Below are 23,102 nucleotides of genomic sequence, written 5' to 3' on the forward strand. Positions count from 1 at the left end.
AATGACCCTTTTTTCCTAATAATTAATAAGATAACTTTTGAATTATTATTCGTGTACATGGTGTGTGTAAAATACTAAAATACCCCTTAAATTTTAAATTTTTGGTATCGAAATTTGAAGGTTAAATTTGTACTTTCGAAAAAAAGAAGAAAAAAATATTACTTAAAGACAGTCCCTAAGTTACATACAACAAAACACAATTAAACATAAAACTAAAACACAAACAAATACACAAGACAAACTGGAATTTGTTTGTGCCCAAAAAAAAAAAAAAAAAATATATATATATATATATATATATATATATATATATATATATATATATATATATATATGTAATAATATTGTTTTTACCGGCCAAACCTTCAATCACCTTATTTGTTTGCTGGGGTTAAGAACTTTATCGGAGACGGCTTGTTAGAGGCCGTTGAGCTCTTCGGAGTTCCAAACGGGTTGAATTTCCTTATGTTTCCTGATTTTGACCGTAGTATAGAGGTTCCATGAATCTCGGCAATATTGTAAACGTGGCGTGAGTTTGCGGTGCTCAACCCAGTGTCTCTTGAGCCATCTGAGTCGGAAACGTAGTTGAGGTAACCGAGCATATCCAAGTCAACGTTATCAGAAGAGTTCGACGAAATGTTTATGACAAAATGTTGTTCGTTAGAGTGCATGTTAGCAAACTCTAGCTCGGCGACTGCCTCGAAAGCATGTGCATGCGTTAATTCCTAACCGATCAACTTCATTGTCACGATCCAGAGCATTCGCCAGTTTGAGTGTCGGCTAAGTTGTCATCAGATAGCAATACAACTACTTCTTCTGCCGCGTTAGGGCTTTGCACGGGGTCGGGGACCTAATATACACTTCAATTCATTATACTTAATGATATGAACCACGCCAACCATGTGACGAGACCCGATAACAATACTTCGGTTATCAACTCCTGGACCGTCCAAAAGAGGGAATCAAAAGGGGGTGGAACCGCGACCCGTTGTCTATAAAGAGACAAGAACCTTGGTATGTGAAGACGCCACAATCAATTGTGGAAGATTGATTGATAAGTCGGGTGAACGTACGGAATCCTCTGATATGTTCGAAGAGTTCTTAAAGAACTAGAGAGAATAATCTCACAATTTAATTAATAATCAAAATTTGTCTTTCACAATGAATAAGAAGGCATATATATAGCCCCCAAAACTTAGTCTTAAAGAAAAAAAAAATAAAACCCTAAATCTACTTAATAAAGGCTCTAAACAAGTGAGCCACGAAATTAAAGAGGGCCTTAATAGAATAGGCCCATAAACACACTAATATGAGCTGATTAGAGATGAACCCACGAATTTAAGGTAGGGTGGGCTTTGGTCTTCATCATGCTTGCTCTTATTTGCTCAACTTGGACTGATCTTTAGCCCGGATGGTTCCCACACTTGTCCGGTACTCCGCCACTTGAATATGCATAATCCAGCCTTATTTATCACCATTGAATGAAGATTTCTTAGTTAAGACATTTTGGATCAATGCAGCAAGCTTCTCCTTGAATTGCTTAGCTCGGCTCCTCGTTACTGGTCCGGTTGGGACTTGGATAGGATCATCTTGCCAACTGTTGGTTAGACCTCCATCATTGCCCTCCTCTTGAAAAGGATTTGTCCTCAAATCATCACCTACATCAAAATAACTCAAATAAGCAACATTGAAGGTGGTACTAACATTATAGTCACCTGGCAAGTCCAGCTTATACGCATTATCATTCACTCGCTCGAGAACTTGAAAAGGACCATCTCCTCTCGGCAGCAACTTAGATCGTCTTTGTACTGGAAATCGTTCTTTTCTCATGTGCAGCCAAACCCAATCTCCAGGTTCAAAAACCAACTTGCGACGTCCCTTGTTGGCTTGCTTTGCATATTGTTCTGTTCTCCTCTCCATATTGAGCCTTGTTTTTTCATGAATCTGCTTCACAACTTCAGCCTTTTTCTTTCCATCCAAGTTAACAAGCTCAGATAAAGATAGTGGAGTTAAATCCATTGGAGTTACAGGATTAAAACCATAAACAATTTCAAATGGTGAAAACTTAGTAGCAGAATGAACAGCTCGATTATATGCAAACTCAACATGTGGTAAACACTCTTCCCATGTTTTAATGTTTTTCTTGATAATAGCCCTCAACAAGGCAGACAAAGTCTTATTTACTACTTCAGTTTGACCATCGGTTTGTGGGTGACAAGTAGTAGAAAATAATAATTTTGTTCATAGTTTACACCACAAGGTCTTCCAAAAGTAACTCAAGAACTTAGCATCACGATCAGAAACAATTGTTCTAGGCATGCCATGCAATCTAACAACTTCTTTAAAGAACAAATCAGCAACATGCGACGCATCATCAGTTTTGTGGCATGATATAAAATGTGCCATTTTAGAAAATCTATCAACGATAACAAAGATCGAATCCCTACCATGTTCAAACCTAGGCAAACCTAACACAAAATACATAGAAATATCAATCCACGGTTCATTGGGAATAGGCAATGGTGTGTATAAACCATGGGGCTGTACTCGAGACTTAGCTTGACGACATGTAACACACTTACCACAAATTCTCTCAACATCTCTCTTCATGTATGGCCAATAAAAGTGTTCTTTCAGCATGTGTAATTTCTTTTCGAAACCAAAATGACCCATAAGACCTCCCCCATGCGATTCAAGCACAAGTAATTCACGTATAGAACACATAGGAATGCAAAGTTTATCTTCCCTAAACAAGAATCCCTCATGCCTATAGAACTTATCAAATGCACCCTTTTCACATGCTTGATAAGCAGTACCAAAATCAACATCTTGAATGTACAACTCCTTAATTTGTTCAAAACCAAGTAATTTAACATTAAGAGTAGAGATTAAGGTGTACCTTCGAGACAATGCATCAGCTACAATGTTCTCTTTTCCTTACATGTATTTGATGACATAAGGAAATGTCTCAATGAATTCCATCCATCGGGCATGCCTCTTGTTCAGCTTGTGTTGTCCATTCAAGTGCTTCAACGATTCATGATCCGTGTGAATCACAAACTCCTTAGGACAAAGATAATGCTGCCATGTCTCTAAAGCTCGAACCAAGGCATATAGCTCCTTATCATAAGTCGGGTAGTTTAAGGCTGCTCTCTTGTCCCTCTTGCATCAAAACAGCGCTGATGCCTACTCCGAAAGCATCGCACTCGATCTCGAATATTTTCGCGATATTCGGTAGAGCAAGTAAAGGAGCTTTGGTTAACTTCTCCTTAATTAATTGAAATGCTTTCTCTTGCTCGTCCCCCCACTTGAACACCACACTTCCTTATCACCTCGGTCATCGGTGCCGCAATAGTGCTAAAATCCTTTAGGAACCCCCTATAGAAACCAGCAAGACCATAAAAACTTCGAACATTCGCTACACTCGTCGGACTTGGCCATTCTTGGATAGCTCAAACCTTTTCTTCATCAACCTGAATACCTTGTGCAAAGAAGAGTTAATGTTGTTAAAGGCCTCCTTGTACATAAGTACAATCATCGGCTGATTCGAATGCATAGCTCTCTTCACATCACTCGCCCTCGTATATAAACTTGTTTTTCCCTCTTCTTTTCTCTCATTGGCCGAACTCACTTTTTTATTTTCTCTCTTGTTTTTCTCAGCCTCACTCTCTCTTTCTTTTGTACTCTCACTCAGTTTCTTTTGATCACTCTCTTTTTGTAACCTCACTTGATCCTCATGGACCTGCTGTGGCGTTAAAGGAACTAGAGTGATTTTTCTTTGGTTGAACGCAAATGAGTACTTGTTGGTGAAACCATCATTCTTGGCCCGTCGATCAGATTGCCACGGTCGTCCAAGTAACAAGTGTCTAGCTTGCATCGGAACAACATCACACAGTACCTCATCTTCATACTTTCCAATGCGCAATGATACTAACACTTGCTTGTTCACCCTCAATTCTCCACTATCATTAAGCCATTGCAGCTTATATGGTTGTGGATGTTTGGTTGTAGGCAGCCCTAACTTCTCCACCATCATAGTGCTAGCAACATTGGTGCAACTCCCTTCATCAATGATCATACTACACACCTTGTCTCGAACATGACATCTAGTGTAGAAGATGTTTTCTCGCTGTGCTTCTTCATCTCCCTTTGCTTGCACGTTTAGAGCTCTCCTTGCAACCAATTGTTCACCATGTGCTGCATATTCTTCTTCTCCATCATCCTCTTGTGGTGGTGTGGAATCCCCCTCTTCTTCGGTCTCAAACCTACCATCATCGCGCAATAGCATAACTCTCTTGTTTGGACATTGGTTTGCTTTGTGACCCCTGCCATGGCATTTAAAACACTCTATATCACGATTCCGAATTGTATTAGAATCGATTTTACCTTGGACTGCATGGATGGTAGTGTTTTGCTTTGGCTCGAATTTGGGTTTAGTCATAGCCGGCTTCGCATCTCTGCTAACAACATTATGCCTCCAAGATGAACTCGAACTAGGGGCGGATCGTGGATTGTTACCCCTCCGCTTGAGCTGATTCTCAATCTTGATGGCCATGTGTACCATGTCCTCCATCTCAACATAGTGTTGCAACTCCACTACGTTAGCAATCTCTCTATTCAGCCCTGCCAAGAACCTTGCCATAGTAGCCTCCCGATCCTCCTCAATATTTACTCGGATCATTGAAATTTCCATCTCCTTAAAGTATTCTTCAACACTCCGATTTCCTTGCTTCAAATTCTGTAGCTTTTGATACAACTCTCGGAAGTAGTAGCTTGGCACGAACCGCTTTCTCATTAGGGTTTTCATGTCGTCCCAAGTTGCCACTGGATTCTCCCTATTTCTCCTCCTATTCAGCAACAATTGATCCCACCAAATGATGGCATAATCGCAGAATTCAATAGCTGCCAACTTCACCTTCTTGTGTTCCAAGTAATTGTGACAATCAAACAACAGCTCCATCTTTCGCTCCCACTCAATGTAAGCTAAAGGATCGTTTCTACCGTGAAACGATGGTATATTCACCTTTATGTTTCCCAAATTGTTATCCTCACGGTTTCGAGCATCGCGAACCCTCGCTCCAAACCTTCGATTTACAACAACGGAATGTTGGTCATCGAAGTCATCACTGTAATACTCATCCTCTTCTACCCTAGCCTCTCTAGGTGGAGCTTGTCCTCTCCTTTGCACGTTAGGAATGGTTTAGGGAAACTCTTGCCGTGAGTTTTCCATTTGATCCATCCGCTCATGAATCCGCTCCATCTATATATATGCCTTCTTATTCATTGTGAAAGACAACTTTTGATTATTAATTAAATTGTGAGATTATTCTCTCTAGTTCTTTAAGAACTCTTCGAGCATATCAGAGGATTCCGTACGTTCACCCGACTTATCAATCAATCTTCCACAATTGATTGTGGCGTCTTCACATACCAAGGTTCTTGTCTCTTTATAGACAATGGGTCGCGGTTCCACCCCCTTTTGATTCCTTCTTTTGGACGGTCCAGGAGTTGATAACCGAAGTATTGTTATCGGGTCTCGTCACATGGTTGGCGTGGTTCATATCATTTGGTATCAGAGCAGCAAGCTTCTCCTTGAATTGATTAGCTTGGCTCCTCGTTACTGGTCTGGTTGGGACTTGGATAGGATCATCTTGCCAACTGTTGGTTAGACCTCCATCACTTAAGCTCTCCGGAATGGCGGTAAAAATATGCGAAGTTACTCATCTGCATATTTTGGGAAAAAAACCAAAATTTGTTAGAAACGGGTTAAAGCACAAACTTCGGACTCTAAATTATATTGAAATTAAATATTCATAAAATTTAAAATTAAATGTTTATAACGTTGATGTTAACCTTCAAAATACGATCCCACGTTTCATCAGTCGTTGGATTGTAACGAACACCGTCTTGAGTCAGGATCCTATGGAAGGTATTAAACATTTTTCGAATTATAATCACTTTCTTAGTTAGATGCTTGTAAGAGAAGAATTTGTTGAACTTACTTTGAAGAGCTTCTTAGCAGCTAAACAAGGCTAGCGTATTTTTCCCTTCACGTTCAAAGCACCCCCGATATGATTCCACAGCTAGAAGATCGATGAAATAATCCTCGACCTTCTCACTCCATTCCAGCTCGTACATGAAATCTTCGAGCCTAAAAATGGGTTTCTTCTTTGGTGTCATGAAATGTGGGTGTATTTTGCAACTACTGTATTTTTTTTTAATTCACCACACTTGATTGGTTGCTATTTAACTTACATTTTCAGAAACCCTAACTGATGAAAGCATCAGTAATAAATGAAAGTTGGTGTTGGTTATACTTCATGTACAAGTAATTGCTGAAAAAAATGTTGAAATTGACAACCGGTACATTCAATCTGACAACTCAAAAAGAATGTCAACTTCATTTAATTAAATTTCTTAAAATTTGAAACTGCAATATCGGCTACAATGTTTGACTGGTATTTGTTCATACAACCAATGGAAATATATCGAGTTGTTGACGCTTCATTTAATGGAAATTCCACACCTCAATCAATCAATATTAATACAGGTGAGGGCATAAGATGAACAATGCTTCAATTGGTATGGGTAGAAAATAAGACTTTTCAGTACAAATTTAATAGCTTGAGTGCAATAGCCGTTCAAGGCATTAAATGTGAGTTAATTTGGTTTGGTGGAGTTAATGACGCTGATACCTTTTATATTACAACCCTAATAAATTCCTCCAGCCATTATTTCAATGGTAGTGGTTGTAAATTAAAGTTTTATGCCCTATTTTCTTCATAATTTCGTAAGAAATCAAAAGGAAAGAAAGAAATAAATAAATAAAAACCAGCGCCTACGAAGAATTCAGAAGAAACGAAAAGGTTGTAGTTGGTGTAATTTGTAAAGTATGCCAGATCTGAATATGTAAGCATTTGTATAATACGTTGAATTTAATTTTATTCGTTTCGATCTATGTTTTTTCTATTGATAGCATGTCGAGGCCCCGTACGAGGAATCAACGAAGCTTGCACAAAATCAACCCTGAATCGTGGCCGTTAGAGTACGACGAATGTCTGATGGATGATGCGGCTTTGTATGCACAAGACGTTGAAACTTTGAATGATTTCGAGGTGTATGAAAAATGCCTCTTCGCATGCTACATCACCCTGTTCTTTCAGTTCTCGAACAACTTCGATGACGTTCAAACAAACCGTAGGATGGATTGGCTTAGGAATCGATACTTTCGATTTAAGGAGTACATTGCAAAGCCAGGTGTGCCGTTTAATGTGCAAACGAGAAAGGTGACTGTCGACAGGATTTTTTGGCCAGTCACTCAAAAGGTAATATATATTGTTTTTGTTGACATTTGAATTACATTAAATTACTTGTGGGGGTTATTTTATGTGATAATATTCTGCATGAATGATTTCATAACCGTGGGATGAAACACTATAATCACATTAATCTCAGCCATACTATCATCCATAATAAAAATGTGAGTTATTAATTCTCAGTCATATGGATGCATATATCATTTTATTATGATAGATTTCATTTTGTATTAATATTTATAAACCTTCGGCATTACAAGACTGATTGTGCTCATAATTTTTATTTGTTATTATTACGATATTTTAAATGAAAGTAATTATATGTCTATTAATTACATGTTATTTATTTAAGTTTTTTTGTAATTTTGGGATGTATAGGAGACGGTGGAGGAAAGGACATTTAGGATCAACGGGTTTCCGTTGTTTGAAGACTGCCATTTCGTGTTTGATGTGAAACACCCACCCGCCGTCGACTTTTGAGGAGTTGAGGGCTATGATCCGGACTACCAGGTTGTCATCCACAATGACGAGGATGACGAACAGGCCGCTGCTGCCGTTCAAGCTAATCCACCTCCAAATGCGCCCATAGTTGTCGATGCACACTATGCAATGTACCTGGACGACCTCTATAATCACATTCGAAATGAACGTGGTAACAACGCTGCAAACAACAACAAAGGAAACAAGCACGGTGGGAAAGAAGCCGCTGAACAAGCCGTTAGTTTCAGTCACAATATGGAAACATCTGACGGCTCCGAAAGTCTTTGAACACTTCTGCTATTAATGTCCTTTAGTATAATGCAACTTTGGTGGTGTAGTTTTTGTGCTGTTGGGTTTCAGTGTGGGATGTTTTGTTATGTATTAAGACTTCGTATTATTTGCTATGTTTTTTTGGATTTCGAATTATGTACTATTTTTTTTATTACTTCGTGCTAATTTTTTTCTAATTACAGTTGTTGTTAAGTTGTAAGTTCCTAATTTTCTAAAAAATTGCACATGGTTATTTGTTTGTAAGGGATTAAATTCCCAAATTCCTTTTTAAGCTGATTATTGTTCTATATATGCTTATGTGTGTATAAATTAGAGTCAAATATGAAATATGATAAGCATTATGTATACCGAAGTAAAAAAGGGTAGGATCTGTCTCATACATATTACTATGAAATTCAAAGAATAGAAAATCAATCTTAATGACTAGTTGTAACAAACTTGTATTTACCATCTCTTGTTTTGCCACATTTTAAGGCTCCATTCATATTAACCTCTCAAGTATCGCATACAATGATTTATGCATCAGTAGCAAGCAAGTACTAGTATATAAGATTCAAAAGTTGCAACAACAAAATATCATTTACAAAACTTGAACAATGGCCAACATCATTAAAATAGAAGCAGTTCTAATAACTGATGTACATTACAAATTACATAAATTACAACCGTGTATATAATACAATGGCAACAGTAGTAAGAGAGACTACAATGAATCCAAAACGTGCGATAGAAAAATGGAATCGCTTTGTCTTACCATTACTTAGATCCAATTGAGTTTCCAAATATGCTATTCTCTCTTGCATGATAGGAATTTGCAATGGTATCTGGGCTTCTAGTGCATTTATTTTCTTGATCAACCCAGGAATGATACGTTTGGATCGTTCACACATTGCCGAATCATACCAGTAAAAGACTTGACAACTATTCACCTAAACATTAAAGATGTATTTTAAAACCCAAAAAAAATGTAAAACAACCTTTCAAAAACTATGCAACTGCGAATGCCCAAATAGTACTACGAGCAATTAAAAACGGAGACAAAATAATTTTACAAGTACTTTAAGCATCTCAACATATGTAAACGAGGCCTTACTAGGGCAATTGAACGTAAAAAAAACACCTCGAACACCAATTTGTAACTAGTAACAACTGGCTCAAATATGTACAACTTATCCAATCCATAAATTCTATTACCACAGGGGAAAATGAAAGGAGTGCAATGTCGAAACACTGCGACAACAACTCAGCAAATCAATGGATAGCCTGGTTAATGTCTTGGTTAATTTAAAATCTATACCCAAATCGAAAAATAATGAACAAACTAATGCCGAATTAAAAAAAAAACAAGAAATATATAAATGGGGGTCTGGATGCATACCCGCTCTGCGCAAGAAAGGAAACGACGACCTGGATTGGCCGAAGTCCAAGAAGTTTGTAAGCGTAGCTGATTGCCACAATCACAAACATCGCGTTGCACCCCATATGAACTGAAATCCTCACCGTCTTTGTTACGCGAATTCTTTCGAGAATTAATGTTGTTGTAGCTCATTACGAGATATGAACATACACCAGCTTACAATAATTGTGATCCTGTGAAAAAAAAAATGAAAAAAGAAAAAAAAGGAGCAAATTTCAGCAGAATTTAGGGTTTCTTCCGAAGAAGATTCTAACCAAATGAACGTAGAAGAGGGGGAATTATTGGATGGAGAGAGAATCGATTATAATTAATAAATGTATGAAAAGGGGCAAACCAGTAATTTACCTAACAAATTCATAGAAAACTGTGTTATCACCCAAACAAAACATGATATTATTATTGCAGGTATTATTAGTTTCTCCCCCATAACTCCAACCAAATAATGGATTACTAACGAATCAATAATTTAGACCCAGTGTACCATATCCCATCCATACCTATCGGAGGGGGATGTTTGTTGTCCTCTTTAATTCTTTCATCAATAAATCATCTCACATCCTTGTTTTTCTCCTTCTCTATAATATTTCTTCATAGAAAAATTAAAGAAACAGAAGAAGAATAAAAAAACAAAAGCAGAGAAGAATGAGAGAGAGAGAGAGAGAGAGAGAGAGAGAGAGAGAGAGAGAGAGAGAGAGAGAGAGAGAGAGAGAGAGAGAGAGAGAGAGAGAGAGAGAGAGAGAGAGAGAGAGAGAGAGAGAGAGAGAGAGAGAGAGAGAGAGAGAGAGAGAGAGAGAGCGTGAGATTAGATACAGAGGAAGAGAGATGAGTGATTAAATATAGGGTGAGAGAAACGTGAGATTGGAGAAAGAGAATAAATGAGATTTATTTTCTTATTAATTGAGGGTGTTTATGTATATACACTAATTATTATATTTTATTTATATTATTTTTTGGGGTCAAAGGACCTATGTCTATATTCATCCAGCAACTAGGATCTCTACCTATATAAGTTCAGAATAAAAGGTGTCTAGCCAATTTCCCCATAAAAAAATCATAATTTTAAAGTTAAGATTTTTGCAATATAGGTTTTCCCAAAATTTTTAAATATCTTTAGGAAAAACTTTTAAAAACATCTTACTATTATAAATAAAAAATAGAAAAAAAAATGAATAAATAAATGATCGATAATATCTCCAATTGACCCATTGTTTATCCGACAAAGCCAGTTGCCAGCCATTATCCGACCCATAATGATCGGACCGATAATGATTTTCAATATTTAGTAAAATTGGGTGGTCAAGTCGGGTAGGTAATTGGCCGATAATTACATAACCCGACCCATTCCCAACCCTAATGAATAATATTGCAGAGTTTTGATATTGATGCGCCACAAAAGTGTATGGACTTTAGATTGTGAGAATAATAAACTAAATTCCTTGTTTTTATCTATGTAAACATCTTTTTATATTAATAAGCTTTATTAATTTTAGTCATCATGAGATCTTCAAACTGTGTTTAAATGATTTTAATGTAGGAAAAATTTGCTAAACTCCACTCATATCACATTTACAATTAAAAGGGGTCCATTTTTTTTTTCCATTTTAGAATAAATCCACTGATTTATTATAAATTATAATAATTTAATTATAGGGATTATTTTAGAAAATCCCCGCATATGCCTTTTACAGTTATTTGAGAAAACCCCGCATACTCTCTTAACTTATTGATGTTATAATGTTGTAGGCTCAAAGGCTCAAACAGTGGATTATGTTTTTTTTTTTTTGTTATTTTTGAATTGTATTAGTAGTAGATTACATCAATTTGTAGTGGATTACGTATATTTTTAGTGTTTTTCGATAAATTTGCAGTGGATTGCATTAATATTAAAGTGAATTACGTTAATTTTATTGTGAATATTATTAAGTTTTCGATAAATTTATAGTGGTTTTCGATGAGTATATAGTGAATTTCATTTTTTGGTCGATCTGGTAAATTTTAAAAGTTTCTTTCTAAGAGATATGCTCTTTCTTTTCTCTTCAGATGTGTAATGATATTTTTATTAATTTATTGTTAATATTCTACGTGAGTTGAATTGATCTCTATTTTTGTTGAAGATGTATGTATTGAGTAATTGCAATTATCTTATTTGTCTACCAAAATTTGAGGTTATAATTTTTGGATCAGGGTTCGACTAAAGCCGACCTGATCTTCGGGGTAAACGGTGTTTCATATCTGGCTTAGAGTCGCCGCCATTGCCAACAAATATAGCAAATGCACGCGCGGGCAATAAAGGAGTGGTGTCGACGGCGCTTCTAGTGAATAATGGATTTCAGATTCTCACGCAACTGTGAATAGTGGATTTTTGTTAAGTAAAATTATAAAAAATAGTAGTTTAAAGAATTGAAGTTCAAAATTACGTAACTCTAAAGAATAGTTGTTTTATTGCTTCAACGGTAGTAATAGTTGTTTATGCAATAGCCGTTTAATGCTATCAAGTAGCAGTTCTACATGAAATAGTTGATCATTAATTACAAATTGCAGAATTGATTGTTGCACAAGCAAATACGCAGAATAAGCTAAGGGGTTATATACAGTTTACACCAAATGTACTATCACCATTTACCCCTTGTACTATTAAATGCGATAAAACAGCACATGTCGTCCATCTCTGTTAAAAAATTGTCCCTTTCAGCTGTTGACTTTCCGTACCATTAGCCATTGGAAATTTTCAAACCAAAATACCCATCTATTGTTTATAAAAGGTGTACATCAATCTTCACTCATTTGTACTCAATTTCTTCCCAATTTCTTCCTAATTTTTGTTCCCAACCCTTTTTTTAACCAAAAACTATGAACAAATTTTTACATTCTAGAAATTATTTCAATTTCTTTTTACATTTATAATTACTCGGTATAAAAATGTAGCAAAAGTACCAAAACAGACATCCAAAATATAGAAACATAATTCAAAACCATCAATTATATCAATAAAAACCTTCAAAATCATCTCAAAATAAAGGTACACAAGCTTTAATGATCCCCAACGTCAATAGTAAAACTGAAATCATCCAAACAAAAGTTCAAAATCATAAAAAGTGTCAAAACTAGCAAAAGTACCAAAATATAATGTCAAATCATCCAAAAACTATCAAAAGTACCAAAACGAACATCCACATTTTCAAAATATAATTCAAACTATCAAATGTCAAATATATCACAAAACCCCTTCAAAATCATCTGAATATAATGCTACACAAGCTTCAATGATTCCCATTATCAGTAGTAAAAGTGAAAATGTTGTTTGGAGTAGGTTGACCTGAGAACAGCACAGTCCCAAATCTTGTATTCAATCTGGTGTGTTGTTTGACTAGTATTCCATCTCCAACATTTGATCTTACTTCATGCCTTGGTGGTGGAACCTTCGTAAATAAATTAATGAATATTTTGCAGGCCTTCAAGTATAATAAAATTGAGAAATTTGAAGAGAGTTAAATAACATGCACAGGAGGTCTAGACATCATCTCCTAAAGGGTTACAACTATCACTTAGTTATGGGATATCCAAGTTCTTTAACCATAACCAGCAGCTCAAAATACGATATTAAATTGGGATCAATATTTGGTATAACTGAAAGCATTCCCCCAACATAATCAAAATAAGTTTGGAACCTCCGTCCATGATTAATTCTAAGGGTAAAAAACGGACCTGACATTTTACCCTACATAAAAACATGAAAAATAAGTGAATTACATAAGAACATTGTAACTAAAATCCCCAAAATTCCCAAAATTTTGAAAATTCCTAAACCCAAAAATTCCCAAAATTGTACTAAATATAGAAACCCCCTATTCAAAGCCTTTTTGAAATAGATTCCCGAAAAAAAAATCCCAAAATTTCTGACCCGACCCTTAAACCCTAAAATCCCCAAATGCAAGAACATAATTTTAAATACAAAATAGAGCTTGTATTGTGAATACTGACCCAAAACAATAAGTTTTGTGTTGATAATTTTCTAAAAATAGGTCAGTAACCCAACCCTTGAAGATCCAAACCCAAATTTGCGTGTGATAAAAACCCCAAAAAATACCAACCCTAAATTATGCGATAATTTGAGAACTTATCTTTATCTACACCAAGTTCTCTTCTAATTGCTTCCATGCCCTTACACCATTGGATCTCGTCGTGTTCAATCGCATTGGAGAAGATGAAAGGGAAGAAGAGAGGAAAGTTTCTCACCTCTGTTATGCTTTTGTTTTGTACGCAGAAGATTTTTTTTTTTTGCCCAAGTCAAAAAATTGTAATATGTATTAAATAAAAATGAAGGTAACTCCACAGCACAAAAATATATTGAAGTCAGAAGACATCAATATGGAATATTGTAGGGTCGAATAACACAATGAGGTATGGACTATTATAATTTTTCATAGCTTGTTAGTCATTTTTCCCGTTTTTCCAAAAACAATCGCGTAGTGCCAGGATTGATATGTATAAGAGTATTTTTCCGTCAAAATTCGGCACCAACATGTCAAAAAACTCACCGAAAATTAACATCCACATTGTTCAAATGAATCGATATTTAGATGTATTTGTGAAATAATTTTCTTACAAAAATTGACATACATGTGTCTATTTTTACCTGTTATAATTTGTTAAAAAATAATTCCCCCTCCTTCTTATAGATTATTGTACCTCCCATGTCTAGTGGAGTTAATGTGAATATGGAATTAGATTCGAATTATGGAAATGAATTTACCGGCTATGAGAGTTTGCAACAAGGGAAGATTTGGTCACATGGATGTGCAAAATGGGTAGACGGTTAAGAATGGTAATAATAATCAAGGCTTCAAACGCGGGGAACAATAGACGTAAAAGACTGTATGAGGTACTTGTATGCGAGCATCCAAAGGAATTTTGTGGCAAAAAGATAGGCAGTCAAGATGTTGGTTTCTGGACCAAATGTGTTTTGGGCCATAGAGCCCAATTGCCATCATGTTTTATACACCACCATATTTGAGTTAAGCCCAAGTTATTTATAAGTGAGTCCAATCCATTTCTGAGACAAATCCATCTGTTGGATTTTAGGCTGAATCTGGACCGTTCATTGTCTCACTTAAATACCTCTTTCTCTCTCTTCACTTCTCTCATTCTGAAACCCTAGCCCTTTCTCCTTCTTCTCCGCCGCTCCTGCTTCTGTCTTCTTCCTCCCTTGTACTGCCTTGACTGAGTTATGGCTGGAGGTCAAAATGCATGGTACAGTGCTGACTTTGACCCTCCGGTACAGCCTTCACCGGCTCTATTTGACTTCAGTCTCTATATATATTGGCATGAAGGCTGGAAAAGGATAAGACACAGATAAAACCCTAATCCGACCTAAATCCCTCAGTTTTCTACTTCGCGAGTTTTGAAATTGGGGTTTTGGTGAGTGGGTAAGCTTGAGTGCTTGATCTGTTCTTCCTTTGTGGTTTTTCTGGGTAATCTAGGGTTTGAGTGTTGTGAGAGAGAGAGAGAAGATTTGTTCTTCTTGAGGTACTCTGGTGGTGTATATTGGAAGTGTGAATCTCTGGTGTGAAATTGGAAGACTGAGCTGAAAATCTCAATCTATTTATCTTTCGATCCATTCATACATTTTGTTCTTTTCTTTCGTTTATACATATCTATCTATATATATATATATATATATATATATCTATTCTCCTTGGCAGTAATCAATACTGCGAAAGGGGAATTTATATATTTACAGTAGGTTTGATGGAGCTGGGCAGTTTGATACCCTACAGTGGTATCAGAGCTATGGCTATAGCTTAGCTCTACTCAAAGCGGAGTAATCAAAACCTAACTTGGTTTTGTCAAGGTAACACCTCTGAAACCCTAGTTTCATTTCCTGTACGTTGACCTGTGGAGTTTGGGAGCACTGTGTGGCTATTGAGTTGGCCCTGTGTGGCGTGGTGGCCCTGTGTGGCATTATGTGGCCCTGTGTGGCATTATTTGGCCTTACTTGATCTTTCCCTCTCTTTTGTTTGTTATTTTCCGCACTTAGTGTAGTTTTTTGGATTGCTCTCAACAACCCTTTTCTTGTCCGGACCGCCTTAGTGTCGCATGAATCTGGAAAGGGGGGGGGGGGGGGGTAATCTAATTATCTGTTGTGTTACTCTGTATAACTTTGTGTGATTCTGTGTATCTCTGTGTGATTCTGTGTGAATCTGTATAACTCTGTGTGATTTTGTGCCTCTTACCTGTGTGAAACTATGAATGCTTATCCCTTAGCTCCTTTTGATGGAAAGGGGGATTTTCCCATTTGACAACAGAAAATAAAAGGTGTTTTAGTACAACAAAAATGTTTTAAAGCTGTTACTTTAGCTTATGATGATACCACTACTGCTGCCAAAAAGGAAGAATTTGATGAACTTGCCTATTCTTTGATTATCTTGAACCTAAGTGACTCTGTGATTAGAAAACTAGGAAAACAAGATAATGCTAAAGCCTTATGGGATAAATTGGAAGAACTTTATACTGAAACCTCCTTGCCCTCCAAAATGTTTTTGTTGGAAAAATTCTTTAGATTCAAACTGGATTTACACAAAGACATTGATGAAAACCTTGACATTTTTACAAAACTGGTTCAGGATATTAAACTAACTGGAGACAAAAATATTGATGATTATTCTCCCATTGTTTTGTTAAATGCTATCCCTGATACTTACAGTGATTTAAAGTCAGCCATTAAGTATGGCAGAGATAAGGTTTCTTTGGACACTGTGATAAATGGTTTAAAAAGCAAAGAACTGGATTTAAAAGCTACCAAGGGTAGTAAATCTTTTGGTGAAATCAATTTTGTGAAAGGGAAGCCTATGAATCAGTTTCAAAACGATTTTCAAAATAAATTTCAAAACAAGGCTTCTTCTAGTAACCAAAACCAGTCTTTACAAAAACCTAAAAAGGGCAAGGGGTGGAATAAGTTTAAAGCCAAAGGCAGAAAGTGTTATAATTGTGGTAAAAATGGTCATTATGCTAATGAGTGTTTTGAGCCTAAAAAGGAAAGAACCAATGAACATGCTAATGTTGTGACTGATAACCTTGGTGATGTGTTTATGGTTGGTGATGTAATGCATGATTATGTGAACTTTGTGATCTCCTCTCTATGTGATAATGATTGGATTTTTGACTCTGCATGCACCCATCATATGACACCTCATAGACATCAGTTTTCTTCTTATGTGAAACTTGAAAATGGTAATGTGTCTATGGCTGATAACAGTGAAAGAACTGTAGTTGGAATTGGAACAATCTGCCTAAAATTTGAATCTGGTTTTTAATTAATTCTTAAAAATGTTAGGCATGTTCCTAAACTTAGCAGTATTCTGTTGTCTGTTGCTATTCTTGAAGATAGTGGTCTGCATGGTAATTGGGGAGATGGTTGTCAGAGAATCATGATGCATGATAAATTTGTTTTCAAAGCTGTTAGAATGCAAAATCTCTATGTATGTTCTGCTGAACCTGTTTTGCATGCCAACACTATTAATCATGACATGTCTATTCTGTGGCATAAGAGGTTAGGTCATATAAGTGGTAAAGGTCTTGAAATTCTGCATAAGAATAATTATCTGAGTGATGATTGTGTGACTGATTTGCCTATATGTGATTCATGTATCCTTGGAAAACAAACTAAAGTTAAATTTCCTGTTTCTCCATTCCCCAATTCTTCTAAATATTCAGATATACTTGAATATGTGCATGCTGATGTGTGGGGCCCTGCCCCAGTTCCTTCTCATGGTGGTAATAGATATTTTCTGTCTATTGTTGATGATTTTTCTAGAAAAGTGTTTGTGTTTTTACTCAAGAATAAATCTGATGTGTGTGAAAGATTTAAAAATTGGAAAATCTTGATTATTGAAAACCAAACTGGAAAGAAAATCAAAACTTTGAGAACTGATAATGGAATTGAATTCTGTAATGCTGAATTTGATACTTTGTGTTCTGAATCTGGCATTAAGAGACATAAAACTGTTGTGTATACACCTCAACAAAATGGTATTGCAGAAAGAATGAATAGAACTTTGCTTGATAGAGTTAGGTCTATGCTAAATTCTTCTGGCTTGAAAAAACCTTTTTGGGGTGAAGTTGTTCTTACAGTTGCTTATTTAATAAATAGGTCTCCTTCTGTGCCCTTGAATGGGGAATTGCCTGAATCTAAAAGGTGTGGTAAACCTGTTGATTTATCAAATTTGAAAGTTTTTGGCTGTACTGTGTTTGTTCATCAAAAACTTGATAAACTTGACCCCAGATCTGTGAAATGTGTTTTCTTAAGATACCCTGAAGGGGTTAAGGGGTATAGGTGTTGGTTGTATGTTGATCAGGGTTTTAAAACTGTGATTAGCAGGAATGTTGTGTTTAATGAAAATGAATTTCCATGCTTATCTGTTTCTAATATTGTTTCACCTGATACCACTTCCTCTGAGGTGGAGATTCCACCTGTTAATTCTGCTCAAACTGAAAATGAAAACACTGATGATGAAGTTGTTAATAATGAGATGCCTGAAAACACTGTTTTTGATCAAAATGTTAATCTTGATGTGCCCTCTGTGAATGATCTTGGTGATTACCAACTTGCTAGGGACAGAGATAGAAGAAACATTGTTAGGCCTCATCATTTGAATGATTACCAACTTGCTTCTCATGTGTTTCATGTGTTTGATTCTCTAGATGGTAATGAACCTAAGTCTTATAGGGAAGCTTTGAATTCTAATGAATCTGTTGAGTGGTTAAATGCTATGAATGATGAAATGAAGTCTTTACATATTAACCATACTTGGATTCTTGTACCTAAACCTCCTGCATGCTCTTTAGTTGACTGTAAGTGGTTGTTTAAGGTCAAACATGAATCTGACTCTGTTAGATACAAAGCTAGGCTAGTGGCTAAGGGGTTTACCCAAAAGGAAGGTATTGATTATACTGAAATATTTGCCCCTGTTGTGAAATTCACCACTGTTAGAATCATGCTTGCTTTAATTGCTCACTTTAACTGGGAATTAAAACAAATGGATGTGAAAACTGCTTTTCTGCATGGTGAATTAAATGAGCAAATATATATGTGCCAGCCTGAGGGTTTTATTGATAAAAAACATCGTGATTATGTGTGCCTACTTAAGAAATCTTTGTATGGACTGAAACAGTCACCTAGGCAATAGAACAAGAAATTTGATGCATGCATGATGTCTTTAAAATTCAAAAGAAGTTCGTTTGATCCATGCTTGTACTTTAAAGAATCTGCAAAAATTCCTGTGTTCTTGCTTATCTATGTGGATGACATGCTTCTTGCTAGTCCTTGCATTCAAACTGTTAATCATGTGATTAAATGCCTTAGTGATGAGTTTGATATGAAACTTCTTGGTGATGCAAAAAGAATTCTTGGCATGGATATAATTAGAGATAGACCTGGTTGTACTTTGTTTCTGAATCAATCCTCCTATATTGAGAAAATCCTTGATAAATTTTCTATGTTGTCTGCCAAACCTGTATCTGTTCCTCTTGCTTCTCATTTTTTGTTAAGTAAGGATCAGTCTCCCAAGACTGAACCTGAAATCTCTGATATGAAAAATGTGCCATATGCCAATGCTATTGGCTCTGTTATGTACTTGATGGTTAGTACTAGGCCTGACATTGCATATTCTGTGAGTTGCTTGAGTAGATATATGTCTAATCCAGGTTTGCCCCACTGGGAGGCACTAAAATGGCTGCTTAGATATTTGAAAGGTACTGTTAAAACTGGTTTGATGTTTTCTAAAGGCAAAACTGAAATTGAACTATGTGGTTATGTGGATTCAAACTTTGCCAATGATACGGACAATAGAAAATCTTCTACCTCTTATGTGTTCACCTTAAATGGTGCTTGTGTTAGTTGGAAATCTCAACTCCAAAACATTGTTGCTCTGTCTACTACTGAATCTGAATATATAGCTGCTACTGAAGCTATTAAAGAAGCCATTTGGCTTAAAGGGCTGTTGTTGGAAGTTGATATGCTTAATTCCAAAGTGGTAGTATTTTCTGATAGTCAATCTGGCATTCAACTGTGTAAAAACCCTGTTTTTCATGATAGAACTAAACACATTGATGTGAAGTTCCATTTCATTAGGGATGTAGTTGAAAAAGGGGTTATTGACCTTGAAAAAATCCCATCTGAGTTCAATCCAGCTGACATGGGAACAAAATGTCTGCCTTCTGAAAAATTCTGTTCTTGATTGAAAAACTTGAACATTCTTTCCAAACCTTGACTTGCTTTGTGCTAGTTTGTAGTCTGTGTGACTTGGTATTTATGCTTTCTTTGTGATTGCTTGTTTGATCTACTTATGTGTGAATGAGATTGTGCTGTCTAGGGGTGGGCATTCGGGTCGGGTCGGGTTATTCGGGTTATTCGGGTCGGGTTATTCGGGTTTTTTGCAAAAAAAAAATTACCCGAACCCGACCCGAAATAACCGGGTACCCGGTTGCCCCGTACCCGGTTATCTCGGGTCGGGTTCGGGTCGGGTTCGGGTTTTGCTATTTTCCTCTTTTTTTTTTTTTTTTTTTTTTTTTTTTTTTTTTTTTTTAGAAAAATAAAAGTAACTAATTTTATTTAACATATACATATATCTACAGACATATATATATATATATATATATATATATATATATATATATATATATATATATATATATATATATATATATATATATATATATATATATATGTATATTGTACTGATAATCTGATATACATATCATACTGATATACATATACACTGATATACATATATAATAGACATATATATATTAAGTACATATATATATATATATATATGTATATAAAAAAAAAAAAAAAAAAAAAAAAAAATATTCAACCGGGTACCCGGTCGGGTACCCGGGTAGGATTTCTAATACCCGGACCCGACCCGGTTTGGGAGCACCGGGTACCCGAACCCGGGAAAAACCCGGTTACGTAAAAAATTACACGATCCGGTCGGGTATTACCCGACCGGGTCGGGTTATACCCGAATAACCCGACCCGAATGCCCACCCCTAGTGCTGTCTATGTGATTGCATTACTGCATTTTATTCTAAATGCATATAAGTTGTATTCTGAGTGAACTCAACTTGATATACTTGTATGAACTGTGTGCTCTTACTGGTGTGTCAAAAATCAACAATGATGACTTCCAAAATTTTTTTAGAAATTTTCACTAATGATTCACATTTGGTCCAAGGTGGAGAATTGTTGGTTTCTGGCCCAAATGTGTTTTGGGCCATAGAGCCCAATTGCCATCATGTTTTATACACCACCATATTTGAGTTCAGCCCAAGTTATTTATAAGTGAGTCCAATCCATTTCTGAGCCAAATCCATCCGTTGGATTTTAGGCTGAATCTGGACCGTTCATTGTCTCACTTAAATACCTCTTTCTCTCTCTTCACTTCTCTCATTCTGAAACCCTAGCCCTTTCTCCTTCTTCTCCGCCGCTCCTGCTTCTGTCTTCTTCCTCCCTTGTACTGCCTTGACTGAGTTATGGCTGGAGGTCAAAATGCATGGTACAGTGCTGACTTTGACCCTCCGGTACAGCCTTCACCGGCTCTATTTGACTTCAGTCTCTCTATATATATTGGCATGAAGGCTGGAAAAGGATAAGACACAGATAAAACCCTAATCCGACCTAAATCCCTCAGTTTTCTACTTCGTGAGTTCTGAAATTGGGGTTTTGGTGAGTGGGTAAGCTTGAGTGCTTGATCTGTTCTTCCTTTGTGGTTTTTCTGGGTAATCTAGGGTTTGAGTGCTGTGAGAGAGAGAGAGAGAGAAGATTTGTTCTTCTTGAGGTACTCTGGTGGTGTATATTGGAAGTGTGAATCTCTGGTGTGAAATTGGAAGACTGAGCTGAAAATCTCAATCTATTTATCTTTCAATTTATTCATACCTTTTGTTTATACATATCTATATATATATATATATATATATATATATATATATATATATATATATATATATATATATATATATATATATATATATATATATATATATATATATATATATATATATATATATATATATTCTCCTTGGCATTAATCAATACTGCGAAAGGGGAATTTATATATTTACAGTAGATTTGATGGAGCTGGGCAGTTTGATACCCTACACAAGATGACGAAAGAAAGGAGAAAAAGGAAAACATACTTAAAAAATGTAGGTGTCCGTTTGAGTTTAATGATACAAAATTAAGCATGCATGATGAAGGTGTCAGGTGGGAGTTAAGAGATGAATGTGATATTCACAACCATCCAGAATTTGAAAATTTGTAAGGCCGCTGATATGCCGGAAGATTAACAACTGAATAAATGATTTGTACAAGTCAAATTAAGAGGTCAACAGTTTCTTCACCAAATACAACAATTCTAAGCATAATTCATTGATTTTTCAACCTATTTCAACAATACTTGCTCAATGCTTGAAAAGATAATTTTAACAAAAAAAAAAAAAAAAAAAAGGATTCTAATATAAATTTCTAATAGTTTTTGGTATTTTAAATAGTATTAGCTAAAATTGCAAAATCTTACTTATTGTAATAGGGGTTCAAGACAATGGGTGGGTGAACAATGGTTCCTTCGACCCTACACCCGGTGAAAAACACCGGGTGAGTCTTCTGCTGCCACGTGTTCTTTTTTTTATTTTTCTAAAACCCCTAAAGGTAAACCCTAGCGAGAATCTATTATAAAATACAAAAAAGAGACACGTGGCAGCAGAAGACCCACCCGGTGTTTTTCACCGGGTGTAGGGTCGAACAAATCGTGAACAATGGATTCTTCGGTAGGCGGTTGTGGGCGGCGGTCCAAGGCTTTCTCTTCTTGCCGTTTGTCTCTCTGATCTCTTTCTCTCGCACATCAATTTTTTTTTTTTCGTTTTGTTTTTTTGGTTTTACACTAATTAGTATCTAAGGGCATCTCCAAGGTTAGATGCTAAATATCGGAAAGCTATATCTATAATAGCTGATGAACAGTGCTATAACATCTCAGTTTTTACTATCCTGCTCCAACCATATCATCTATATTTTAGCATTTTATTATATTTTATTAATTTTTACTATTCGATTTAAATAGATAGTTATAATTAATATATTTGATATCTTATATATAATATGCAAAATAATAGGTATTCTTTCGATAAATCTTTATAATATAATTTACATAAAATAATAATAATAATAATAATAATAATAATAATAATAATAATAATAATAATAATAATAATAATAATAATAATAATAATAATAATAATAATAATAATAATAATAATAATAATAATAATAATAATAATAATAATAATAATAATAATAATAATAATAATAATAATAATAATAATAATAATAATAATAATAATAATAATAATAATAATAATAATAATAATAATAATAATAATAATAATAATAATAATAATAATAATAATAATAATAATAATAATAATAATAATAATAATAATAATAATAATAATAATAATAATAATAATAATAATAATAATAATAATAATAATAATAATAATAATAATAATAATAATAATAATAATAATAATAATAATAATAA

The 23,102-nt window shown here is 35.3% G+C and overlaps 1 pseudogene; it reads right to left on the reverse strand.

The window, feature by feature from the left end:
* Positions 1 to 1,447: 1,447 nt before the first annotated feature.
* On the reverse strand, positions 1,448 to 6,180 carry LOC148768042 (uncharacterized; annotated as a pseudogene).
* Positions 6,181 to 23,102: the final 16,922 nt, after the last annotated feature.

Source organism: Erythranthe guttata, chromosome 9 (genome assembly GCF_056151865.1).
Source record: "Erythranthe guttata isolate IM_541 chromosome 9, IM_541, whole genome shotgun sequence".
NCBI classification, from domain to species: domain Eukaryota; kingdom Viridiplantae; phylum Streptophyta; class Magnoliopsida; order Lamiales; family Phrymaceae; genus Erythranthe; species Erythranthe guttata.